We start from the raw sequence: 13744 nt of genomic DNA on the forward strand, positions 1-13744 counted from the left end.
TGGTGGATTCAGCGTTGGTGTACTTCGCTGTTCTCTTAGCGGCCGCAGAGTTGCTGATGTCACTCGGTTCCGTTAGAACGCCGACTCAGCTTTTTCCATCCTTCGGTAGTAAGGAAAATTTGGTTCACAATTTAGACAGTGTTTAACTAACTTCATTAAAAACGATTAGGCACTTTTGACATCTGATAGCTGCTATAGGAGTACAGCGAAGACAGCCTAACGCATCATTTGTGAGCCTATATAGGCTGTGGTTCACAAGAATAACGTTCTGATTTGAAACTAGCCTTTAGATGTTACAACAGCAAAATTGAAGAAGGATCGGGGTTTCAGAATACCATACTCGCTTTCATCTGCATCCGGGAACAGACGAGTTAGTTTCAAGATGTGCTCCACGGTAGAACTCATAATACTTGATGAGTACTGTGCTCCGACTCTACTATGCTTGCTTAGGGAATAGCGACATTCTGTCGAAGTGAGGTATAGTCCTGGCAGCATTGAGCGAGGACTAGCAATTTTCGAAGTCCTACTAAGAGACTGCAGTTATCAGACAAGCGGTATTAGAGGGAGAAAGTGAATGACCAAGGAAAATATCTGCGTCTATGTCTTAAGCGAATAATATTGCACCTCCGGATTTAAGGTCTTAGCAGTTGCAATAGTTGCTACGAGCTTTTCGAAATCTGGGAGTCGGGTGACCGCTGTCTTGTGTGTGGATCATAACTCCGGGGTAGTGTTCAAATTTAAAAGTGATTCATATTTATGAAGTCGTGTGTTGGTGACCTACAGTGATCGATGAGATAAAACAGTATTGGATTAGATATGCTTTATATTCTAAAGATCCGTAATGAGGTGATCTTGAAGAATTGAAAGGTGGCTACACTGAGCCACAGCGCCAAAGATCGCGCCAGAGAGTATTGTTCCGCCGCCTCCACTGGCAGTGATTATTGAGACGTAGCGGCAAGCAGTTCTTACCGAGAAGTTGTGGTGGACACTGCTTGTCGTGAAGACAGAGTGAGATGTGGTAGTGGAGAGTGTTGTTCCATGTTTTATGCAGTGGTTTGATGGGAGAGATAGCAGATGTTGTTCTAATGGAGATATTGTAATGGTCAGAGTGCATTTCGTCAATATATATGGAGGTATTTTCTTTTATTCTTTCAGTGACCTGAATAATGTGTCATTACAGGTTCAGTCAACAAAGCATCTGGCGTGTGTTCTTGTATTAGAGTGTAATTCTGATTTTCTTGCGCAATTATAGTATTTCTAATTTTCTTTTATTACGTCAGTATAATTGGTATTTAAAAATTCTTGTCTTGTTGAAGAAGAACCGTGCCAGATGTGCGTTGAGTCATACTACCACATACAGAACAGCTACACTTGTGTTTGTTGTTTCGTAGGTTTTATAGTTGCTGGGGACTTAATTAATTAATTGTGCTAACAGAAATTTCCTTACATTCTTTGTTGTCATTCTAAGCAGTCAGATTGCGTACTAAAACTAGACAGGGCCAGCCGTTTACGAAACAGCGTAATCGGACATACAGCGACAGAAAATTAAAAAGTATTTGCATTGCATTCTTATATCTTTATTATAATAAAGCCCCCATGCACGTGGCGACTGCTGCTTCGGATCGTCCCTTGGAAATCTTCTGATTGTAAAAATAGTAGACAGTAGTATTGTTGTAGTAATTTGTAGTTTAGTAATTGTAGTTATATTGCATGTGTAGATTTGGTAATTGTCATTCTTCTTATGGTATTTCATAACTTAATTTTGTTGTCTTGTATACGCGTTTGACGATTTAGTGCAATTATTTCAATGGTTCGTCAATCGTGTTTGAGGGAAACATTTCGAGTGAATGGTATTGTTGGACATAAGGAGGCATTGTGTGTAATTTTCGTACAGTGACGAGTTTTGTATGTTTTGTAAATGATTACGCGATCAATGAAAAAGGCAAAAATGATGGATAGTGAGAATGGCGAAATTGTTGACATGGCGAACTCGCCAACACAGGGGAACAGTATGATGAATAATGAAGTGGAAAACAATTTAATAAGTCGGGAAAATAGTACGGAACCATTTCAAAATTTTTCTCAATCAGAAAATTCACAGAATACGAGATTAACGATAGAAGATTCTGGAATAGTATCGAACACAGATAGCTTTACAGCCATGACGAAGGAAGCTGGTTTTGTGGGAAATGTTAGGGGCGAAAGGAATCTCGAACAAGTTAATATGGAGCAGTTGATGAGTGCAATATTAAATTTTCGATCTGAATTTAAAACTGAGATGGGAGCAATGGGATCACAGTTACGATCTGAATTAAAAACAGATATGGGAACAATGGCAACACGGTTAGACTCTCTGGGATCACAGTTACGATCTGAATTAAAAACAGATAGGGGAACAATGGAAAAATGGTTAGACTCACTGGGATCACAAATGGGAACAATGGAAACACGGATAGATTCACGAATAGGGACATGTTTCAAAAATATGAAAGATGAATTAAAGAAAGAAATCAGAGAAGAAGTACAACCGATTTTGAATGCTCACAATAATCGATTAGTTGCAGTAGAGATTAGACAAAGGGAACAGGATAGAGAACAGGAGGAAAGAGATCGCGTGACAGTACAGAAATTTTCAGAGTTAAATTTACAATGTGCACACGATAAGAAAGAAATATTTGAGAGAATCGAGGAATCCGTACCAAATGACAGATTAAATAACTTAACACAACAATATGAACAGTTAACTACCATATGTGTCAATACTGAAACCCGAGTCGCGACACTTACGGAAGACGTAAATAAACAGAAAGAACAAATAGGTGATTTATCGGAAAGAGTTGAGGACATTTCAGACAAATTGATAAATCTTAGTTTAAATGGGGACAGAGATTCAGATGACACAGCTCCATTGCCATTTTCAGAAACCGAAGAGTACCAGAGCATAAGTAAACATGTTGAAGATCAGGGAAAATTTAATGAACGCGTGAAAAGGGAATTTGAGGCATTAAAAAAGCAAGTCAAACAAATTGAAGGCGAAATCGTAGGAAAAGACGGCAAAAGAAATTTAGAATCACAGACACCAGAGGGGTTTGAAGAAAATAGTTTGTTTCATTTACGGAATGCAACAAGAGAGCGCCAGGCGCGCGAACTTTACAATAATCGACATTCGGACTCGAACAGACGCGGTAGGTCTTTGTCGCCACGAGGAGAAAACTTTGACTATAAACACTTTTTAACTGTTCGGAAATTTAAGATCTTTCGTAATTCTAACAATGACATACATCCATGTTCATGGTTAGATCAATTTACGTACGCACTTCCGCCAAATTTGCCACGAAGTCACAAACTGAAATTTATGTGCAGCTATTAAAGTCCTCAGGGGATTCACTACTCTAAGTGAATATGTGCCGTAGCGAGCATAGGGCCCCGAGCTGTAGTGGTGCTATTTCCCTTTTAGTTTTCTGCACTGCTACCTACTCTTTTACTATTCTTTGCATCTATCGAAACAACTCTTCTACGATCAATCTATCTAGAGAGCGTGTAAAAAATAACCGGATATGACTATTTTACCCAAAAGTGATTTCGGAAATTACCGTTTGGACTTACTGTATCTTCAGCAGCATTCATTCGTAGTTTAAACGAAATTTTACCTGTTTATCTTCGTAACAATATTATTTCATATGTTGACGACATTCTTATTGCTAAACGTTCTTGGAGTGAGCACAACAAAATTTTGGATTCATTATTACGTATTTTTGCACGAGTTGGCATTACAGTGAACTTAGAAAAATCTGAATTTGGTCGTTCACAGGTGAAATTTCTCGATAACATTATTTCTACAGAAGGTATTCTTCCTGATCCAGAAAAATTAGACGCTATTCGTAATTATGCTGCTCCTACTACAAAACGTGATGTTCGTAGTTTCCTTGGTGTCTGTAATTTTCTTAGACGCTTTGTTAAATTGGACGATTTGGCCACACCTCGTTTTTGTGATCTATCTGGAAAGTTCTTTTTAAACGAAAATCGGTCGACAACTCTGTTTGGTTAGTTTGTATTCCTGATGAGTGGGTCAATAAATTGATTTGGTACACACATTTCAGTTATGCACACTTTGGTCCCAGAAAATGCTTTCATAAATTACGAGAAAATTGCTACTTCAGTAATATGGAAAAACGTATTCGATTTGTTCTTGCCAAATGCAAATTATGTCAAAAGGCTAAGCCGCCAACCGTTTCTCACAGAGCACCGTTGTTTCCTATCATTCCAGCGAAATTAAAGGACATGGCTGCAGTTGATTTGTTCGGTCCAGTGGTTCAATCTACTAATGGTTTTGCGTACATTTTCGTAGCAGTGGAGTTGACATCAAAATATGTGTGTTTTACACCGTTACGCAAAACAACAGCTCGTTCAGTATCTAACGCTTTCATCAAACATTTTCTTAAAGAAGTGGGTCATGTTGATAAGGTTATATCAGATAATGGATCACAGTTTCGTTCTAAAATTTGGCTTCGTACTCTACGGCGTCGTAAAATTAAACCAATTTTCATTTCACTTTTTCACCCCCAATCTAACGCTTCAGAGAGATGGATGAAGGAAATCAATAAATTGTGTCGTCTTTATTGTCATCAGAATCAGAGAACTTGGGATCAGTATCTTCATATTTTTCAAAACATTCTGAATGAACTTCCTAATGACTCAAACTTCTTTACCACCTATACTGATATCAAAAAATAAAGCACCGACAAATCGCATATCTGAAATCGTTCCTTTTCCGCCTTCACGGAAACTGCGGCATTCTAAAGTTGTCAACCTGGCTCTACAAAATATTGCATCTGCGGCTGCTAGAAGAGAGAAATCAGCTAAGCGTCCTGGTCGTTTAAAAATCTTGTCAGTTGGTCAAAAAGTGTTAATTAAATCTCATCGTTTGTCTCACAAAGGAAAAGGCTTGTGTCGCAAATTTTTTCTGCTTTATAACGGTCCATATAGAATTCGCAAAATTATTCATGATAACACTGTTGAAGTAGAAACTCTTAAATCACGACGCTATAAGGGAATACATCATATATCAAACGTTAAAATTTTTGTGGAATGACATATTTTTGAGAGACTAACAGCTACTTGTAAACACGCAGAGAGTACAAGGACACCGCGCTGTGTTTTGGCGGCGGCACATACTCAAAGCAACAGTCAAGTCTGCGCGCCGCACAAGGCAGTCGTTGACCGCAAACAATCACTTCCTACGTCACGCGCCTACAGCTGATCGACCGCTCAGTGCGAATGCACTGACAGCCGTAAACAAATACACAGTCTTTCTCCGAAAAAAATCAGTATAAAGCTATAACGACTTGATGAATTATGTATTAACATTCAGTATTTTTCAGGATACGGTTCTATAAGATATTTAAGAACTTCAGGTAAATTCTGTGTGTCTCCGACGTTAAGACGACTTGCTATCGAGAAATTTTCAGGAAGAATGTAATTTCCAAGAAGAAACTAATAAACTAAAAAAAGGTAACTATTAATTGAGTTTATTTTTCAGGTAACATATTTCCACTTACGTACGTACTTTAGACGTAATTTGCTGCTCGCGACTACGTGATTCATACTTTGTGCTAAATTTCATGTTCTATGAATTTATTTGTGAAGCGACGTGCTTGCGTACGTTAACTGATTTTGACAATGATTATTAATGAACTGAGTTGTAACTTTGTATATTATGCATCGCTTGACTGCAATGCTTTTTCACTGATGTCATATTTTTTTTATTATGTGCATGCTGTGCTTATTTATTTAAATTATAATTGTCACCTGATTAATTGTGCTGACTGTGATTAGGTATGTAAGTTATACTTGTGATTTATCTGCTTGCGCCTTCATGTTTACTTATTATAATTACACATGAACATTTATTTGCTTACGCTAATACGATGCTAATTACCTGTTTATTACGTAAGATATGTTTGCTGCTATGCGTATGGATTGCATATTTATACATTTCTGTTTGTTGTCACAACTACTCTTTAATTTGGTATATAGAAATGCTGTTGTACTGTGTATGAACATAGAGTTTAGGTTACACTATTGTATTAATTATAGATTGTTTATTTGGCAGAGCCTCGTTGTAAGAATTGTGCTGCATCCACTTGTTGACATTCTGTTCACTACTGGTATATTTATTCGCTATTGCTTGTTTTGCTTACGCTCAGTGCTTTATATTTTAACATAAGAAAATGAACTGCAGTAATTCGACGAGCGACTTTAGTACAAGAAACATCACAGAAGTCACATGAGCTGGAGGTTTTATGGAAGCTGTATAAATTTATGCTAATAGGAAGGAAGCTAACGATATGACATACCAAAACTAGGTTTAGACCATTGACAGTTATTACACTGCATTTTTCGTGAGCAACTGAAATAGGAAGTGACACTTGACACAAGAAATACTCCACATGTTTGCTTCTGTTTGCCATAATTCTTGAAGTGGTGTACACACTGTGAAATATTATGATCAGTCACACTCCGTAATCGTACTTAATTACTGAGAGTTATTCAAACTAAGTCTGTTAGAGGTCATGTATGCATTCTTTGTTTATAATTCATAATGAGTAGAAGATTTTGGTCAGATGGATTAAACAGAGGTTGTGTGTTGACAGTGTGTCTTCGGATTGTATGGATGTGGAAGTTTGCATTAGGATTTTATCTGTACTTGTTCGAGGAGACTGACTAGAGGAAAGAGTTGTTGCCACTGTGTACTGACATGGAACAATGACACCTCGACTAACTCTCTTTAGTGATCTGCATTGAACATTCTGGCGACTAAGAGACGTTGTCGCCAAACAGCTATAATTGATCGTTTAAACGCTAGGTACGATTCTAGTATGCCAACGGCACATTTCCCGACACTTAAGCACAACAAAACATTCGAAATATGACGCGTCTTGGAGAAATCTTTAATATGGTGTGTCACTGTAACTGCATCTTTTCGTAATACCACAAAACACGGCACGTTAGCTTCGCAAACACTTAAACCAACACAGGGGCAGGTCGGGGTGCTTCTGGCTGCCAATGACAGCACAGGACACATGACCTCAAGAAAATATCATTAATATCATTAATGCATCGCGTGAGCACACAAACACCGCGGACTGAATACATGCGAAATACATATAGGTATAGAACTGAGAAGACGGAAAACATCATGCAATCAGCACGAATATAATAGGAATTATAAGCGTCTCAGATTAACATGCAAAAAACAGAGTATGAAGTAAAGCCATGCCTTCACATAGCTTGAATGGTAAGAAAAGTAAAGGCACTTTGTTCCCCGAAACTTTTCACCAAAAGTGGTACAAATAAACTGTAAGCACGATACTGTAGCCACCAGTCTCGGCTGTAGAGCTCTAGAAAGAACTATTCCATCGCAGTTTCGCCAGGTGGATAAAGTTCACTCGCCTCAAGAAAAAATGTAATAATTCTATTGTACAGTATACTCTCTGGAACGTGTACTCAGCTATGCAACATCTGCTGGTGCTAAAATTAGCCCACCACCCGAGCCCCTTGGGGTGGGGCGGGAGGCAACTTTAAAATTTCAAATGGGAACCTCCGTTTTTTACTGCAGAATCAGATTCTACATAAAAAAAACTAAGTACCTTTCTTTGTCTTAAGGATTTGTTTTGATTCTTGGTAATTGTCACTGTAATTATAGAAAATCCATGTTCTAACTTTTTCGTGGAAAATGGTTACGGATAAATAAAAAATACTTACTTCGTAAATTTTGATTCGCTAAAACTAAAACTCTCCCTTTATTTGGGTCAACATTTGTAAACCTCTAATTACCTTTTCTCAAACCCCACCCTATGGGGGGAGAGAGAGATTTTTAGTTTTAGCGAATCAAAATTTACGAAGTAAATAAGTATTTTTTATCTATGCGTAACCATTTTCCACGCAAAAATGAGAACATGAATTTTCATGAATTACAGCGCCAACTACCAAGATTAAAAAAAAAAAGATTAAGACAAAATGTACGTAGTTTTTTTTTATTAAGAATCTGATTCTGCAATAAAAATGGGGGTTCCCATTTGAAATTTTAAAGTTGCCTCCCACCCTACCCTCAGGGGGCTGGGGTGGCGGGCTAATTTTAGCATCAGCAGATGTCCCCCTCGAAAATAATCAACATTGGATTCTACAAAAAAATGGTTCAGATCGCTCTAAGCACTATGGGACTTAACATCTGAGGTCGTCAGTCCCCTAGACTTAGAACTACTTAAACCTAACTAACCTAAGGACATCACACACATCCATGCCCGAGGCAGAATTTGAACCTGCGACCGTAGCAGCAGCATTGGATTCTATACATTTTTTTCGTGTGAAGCTTATTTTTCGAGTTATTCTGGTTTGTCAACTTGAAATTTACACCGTGTATATTGACTGCCATGTCATCCTCAGCCAACAGGCGTCATTGGATGTCAATACGCAGGTGAATGTAGTAGCACATCGCTCTCCCGCCCGTTGTCAGTTTTTGTGACTGGAGCCGCTACTTCTCAGTCAAGTAGCTCGTGAATTAGCCTCACAAAGGCTGACTACACCCCGACTGCCAACAGCGCTCAGCAGACCCGGGATGGTCACTCATCGAAGTGCTAGCCAAGCCCGAGAGCGCTTAACTTCCGTTATCTGACGCGAACCGGTGTTACCACTGCGCAAAGGCCGTTGTTGTGAGCTATGAGAAATTGGTCATACCATAAAACAGACCTCTTCTACTGCAAGGACTTTGTTTTCCACAGTTTGGGAAGAGAGACCAAACCAAGAAAACAATGTCCAGTAAATATGGGGTCTGAAACGCGGACCTGGAGAGCTATGAGCCCTTTTTCATATTCCCTAGTGTTAAAAACATCTCTTCTACTGAGGAAATGTTCATCTCTTTTAAGGTATGCATTTTAGAGCCCATTTCTGATAGGCATTTTTTCTTGTTTGTGGTGTGGTGTGGTGTTGTCAGTGATTTTTTTGGACACTCTAAAAGGTCATTTCAACAATTTTTTTTTGCATATTCGCTGTTCTCTTCCGGCCGAAGTTCCATTAAGCAGCCGTTTCTTCATCTGCTTAACAAAGTCAAATATGTTGTCGCACATTTCCGAAACAGAGAGCACTAGGGATCTGTAACGTGTGCCGATGCGCTGTTTTAGGTAGCAGCCACAAAAAATGAAATGCGTGTATGTATGAAAAACCTGAGTGTTCTACAAGTTCATAAAGCACGATATTGAAAGCACAAATGACAGAAATGTCTACAAAAATATATTTGTACGTTCGTCTTCAGAAAGTTCTCCAAACACTCAATTTGGTATGTTCGTCTTCAAGATTAGTTTCTTGTGGCGCAAGACAAGGGTCAAATAACATAGAGGAATTTCACATGGACTCACAGTGAGCTCGGATTCAACTTTCCAACGAACCGTCTAAATACAGGTATTCGTGATTTCCAAAAACCGTGTACATAAATGCTGCGATGGTTCTTTCGAAACGACACAGACGATTTCCTTCCCTATCCTTCACCAACGCATGCCTGCGCTCCGTATCTGATGACCTCGTTGTCGACGGTGCGTTAAACCGTAACTTTCCTACCTTTTCATCCTTGATTAACAGTGGATCAGGCTTCCGCAAAATTCACGTGCGACCGTTACACCAAGTCGGAGTTAAATGTGTCGGTTGAAACTTGCAGGCCCTGAATATCGAGCTTTCGCTCTGAAATAAGTATAGGTAAATAAAAACCAGAGAAACAGGCAGTTAATAAAATGTATACTTTTAAGTGCCTGTGTATGACAAATGAAAACGTTATCGATTCAAACGCTCATCTTGCTTCAATGGGTCCATGCAGATTCCTCAGCATCGCCGATAAAAAGTATCCGTTTGCCGTGACCAGGATTCGAACCTGGGTTCTTGCGGCCACAACGCAATGTCCTAACCACTAGACTATCACGGCGGACGAGTGAACGCCTCCACAGCGGCAGACTTGGCTTTCACTTGCTTGTGGCCACAGTCCAACTTATCGCGCCTCGCACAGCGGTGACGCTGCAGTCGCGTCGGGCTGTCCCCTTGACGTCATTGGGTTTGCAACTTCGCGGTTAGTTCGTATCTCCCTAATCGACAAAGCTTGGGTTCTGGCTGTCTTAGAGAATTGCGTGTGTTGGTAAATATCTATACCGCACAGGGCTGAGGAGATATTTCGCTACGACAAATACAACTGTTCGATACAGTCACTATAAGAAAAATTATGGAAGCATACATAATATACTTACTTGTTCGAGTTATAGGTAAGCAGATATTCTACAATTATTATAAAATATAACAGTACATATACGTCGTTTGGGTGGGAGTTCATGAAGCATCTCCGTGATACTTGCATGCTGATCGAACCAATCGGTAACAAATCTAGCAGCATGTCTCTGATGAATTTGTCCGATCTTTTCCTTTAAGCCGCCTGGAGGTGATCCCGAACATTCGAGCAGTACCGAATAACGGCTCGCAGTGGTGTTCCATACACGGTCTCCTTTGTAGATGAGCCACATTTTCCTAGCATTCTTTGTATAGACCGAAACTGACCATTCACCTTCCCTGCTACCGAACTTACGTGCTCGTTCCATGTCATACCGATTTGCAACCTGGCGCTTAGCCATTTAATAGAAAGAACACCTCAAACAGCTGTTGTATCCTGAACCAGACTGAGTGCGGACGGTGGTTACTGTGGCTCTCTGGGCGGCTCTGTGCTGTACTACCTTGCTGGCAGATCCTTGCAACATGGCATAGAATGTTTCCTGTCGTCCAACTTTTTATTCATTGACTGTTCGCTGGCACTACGGTTTCAGCTACGAAGCTTCTATAGCCTCTGCCATGTTGTTCACCATCTTTTAATTTCTGTACGCTGGCGATATGGCTATAAACCACGCAACATCTAGTGGCTTATTAAAATTGGTCCAAGATACAGCTCTTTGCGTAGTTCTTGCTATAAAGTGTACAACCAAAGCTACTAATGCCCCGATCACAGTCTAGATACTCAATCGATGTGACTGTGTCAGGCAGCACACTACTAAGACTGTATTAGAACATTACAGAGCCCTGTTTCTAATCATCTGCTTTAACTGGAATTTTTCTACATTCTAAACAAGATGTCATACATCATACGAAATAGAAATTCTGTCTAAGTCAACCTGAAGACTCCTACAGTCATGCAAAACGATACCTTTTTGTACTGTACTCACGTCATCACTGAACAGCTGCAGTTTCTTAATCATCCTATCCGTGAAATCGTTTATGTATGCAGGGTGAACATTAATCAGATATTGTTTAGCAAATCATTTTGAACTAAAGATATGCAAGTCATTTACCTTCTTTACCCATATCAAAGATCAGTTTACATTAGAACTCGAACATAACGTAATTAAAACTATAGAACGAAAGGGACTAGATATTGTGGCGGTTCCCTTACTATACGAATGATTGAGTTTCAAAAACTGGTTCAAATGGCTCTGAGCACTATGGGACTTAACATCTATGGTCATCAGTCCCCTAGAACTTAGAACTACTTAAACCTAACTAACCTAAGGACAGCACACAACACCCAGCCATCACGAGGCAGAGAAAATCCCTGACCCCGCTGGGAATCGAACCCGGGAACCCGGGCGTGGGAAGCGAGAACGCTACCGCACGACCACGAGATGCAGGCAATGATTGAGTTTATTTAGGAGTACTTCAATATTCGGCTCACGAGCTTGTAGTATAGTTTATCTCTGGTAAAGTAGCATTATAAGTAGCCTAAAATAAAAAAATATCCATGGAATGTTCAATTTACCAGAATAAATGTCGTAATTTTGATACTAATTGTAGAATCTCACTGCGTCAGAAGTATTTCGCTCCATGTTACTATGCAAACAATACTCTGTCATGAAACAACGAGTAAATAGTTCTCACAAAGTCACTCACTGGAATTACAAATTGTACAGCTCGTAAACTGATTTAAAATTATATGAACACTTTTTCCTATGCAATAACTCGATAAAAGAAACGAGTATCTGCAGAAAACAATTTTAACTATATTCTCGATTAAATTTAAATTCAGAGTGACTTATATTGTTAAGCTTCCAACTGAGATGAAACAAATTAGTCATGCCAGCAAAAGTCTGGTGGAATGACAATTCGGTGAGTCTTGAAAAAAATACATTACACTGACTGACTGTACGAACCATTTTTGGTGTTCGGTCTTCTGAGAACAATTGCTGGTCCTGGTTGGCGTGTCTCTTCTTCCGTAACCATAGTTCCACGCCACCTCCTCATCTGTTTTGGTCTTCCGAGATGTGATGCTGCTTGCCGCCTCGTACGTTCTTTGCAATCAGCAGATTTTGAAAACCAATTAATAAAGAAATTCTCTTCTCACCTCCCATCACTCAGAAAACGTTTGAACTCATTATCCCAGCTTCACATTTGGAATTAAGATGTTGAGAGAGAAAAAATAATCGGATGTAAATAAACTGTCCCAGTGTGAGCAAGTGTTCAGCCGATGCTGTGACGAAGTATGCGCTCGAGTAGAATATGCAGTGATTTCCAAAGCATGCTGTAGAGGCGAAGAGGTATCGTTTCGTGCACGACAGTATGTTCCAAAAAGCCACTCTCGAAAATAAGGTTTTTCGGGGGGATCATATATTGCTTACAGCATCTGTCCTACAGTAAAGAGCCAAAATTTAGATGTTACACACTAGGTAAACTGAACGAAAGTTTTGGTTCTTTTGCAGTACGTTTGTCTAACGTGTACCTTAGACGGCGTAAAAAATACCATTTGTTGAAAGACATTTCCTGAGAAAACCCCAAAAAACCATGATTTTTGGAAACGAAATGTAGCGGTATTGGGGTTGGCCACATCTACAATTTTTAATTATGACAAGACGTCGAGATTATTACTACCACACTTTAATTAAAAGGATTATCTCAGGGAACCTTCAAATATTTTTAGATATCATTATTCGTTACCAGTATTCAGAGGTTCCAAGTTACCATACTTATGCAGATAAAATATGCATGTAATATCCGTTCCGAAGTGTAAATGTAGTTTCAGCTGATGTAGTGAACGCATGGAAAGGGTTTTCTGGTTTTTGAAGGGGTTCTAAGGTCACCAAACTACGATTTCTTTCGCTATATTTTTTAGAAATGAATCCTTATGACCCACTGTCTCATTCGTAGTTTACCTCAGAAAGACATCAACAAATTTATGTTGCGCTTGTGCAGGTTTCAGCGTTCATCACTAAATCATTTAGGGCCAGATGGCGTTATCACTGCCTGAAAATGTCCAAAAATCAGTTTAACACATGTTTCAAAACTTCTGTTGGATATTTACGCAAAGTTACAAGACATCCCTTAGCTTGCCATGTACGTTGCGCCATTCACTGGTAAAAAATTTAGAGCCCGTTGTTATTTGCGAAAAAGACGGTGACAGGACTCACATATCTGGGTATTTTGGGGAGCTGGTTTCTTCCACAATTTCATTTTTCTACAGCATGGACCACAACAATACTGATAACTGCATTAAGGGCATTGCTTAACAATCGGCGATGTATCAGATGTAAAAGCCGTCCGGATCTGGCACTGCACCACTGACCTTTGTGTATCTTTCCATCAAACTGCCGTAAGTGAATTACGACTCCGCTTCGATGGCAGTGAATGCAGTAACACCAAATATAGTCGAGTAGTACGGGATTATTGTCGTTCG

At 39.4% G+C, this 13744-nt stretch overlaps 1 non-coding gene across 1 annotated transcript; it reads right to left on the reverse strand.

The window, feature by feature from the left end:
- Positions 1–9898: 9898 nt before the first annotated feature.
- Positions 9899–9970, reverse strand: Trnah-gug (transfer RNA histidin (anticodon GUG)). The gene has a single exon. It is a non-coding gene; the product is annotated as a tRNA-His (tRNA).
- Between the last annotated feature and the right edge of the window lie 3774 nt (positions 9971–13744).

Source organism: Schistocerca cancellata, chromosome 2 (genome assembly GCF_023864275.1).
Source record: "Schistocerca cancellata isolate TAMUIC-IGC-003103 chromosome 2, iqSchCanc2.1, whole genome shotgun sequence".
In the NCBI taxonomy this organism is placed as follows: Eukaryota; Metazoa; Arthropoda; class Insecta; order Orthoptera; family Acrididae; genus Schistocerca; species Schistocerca cancellata.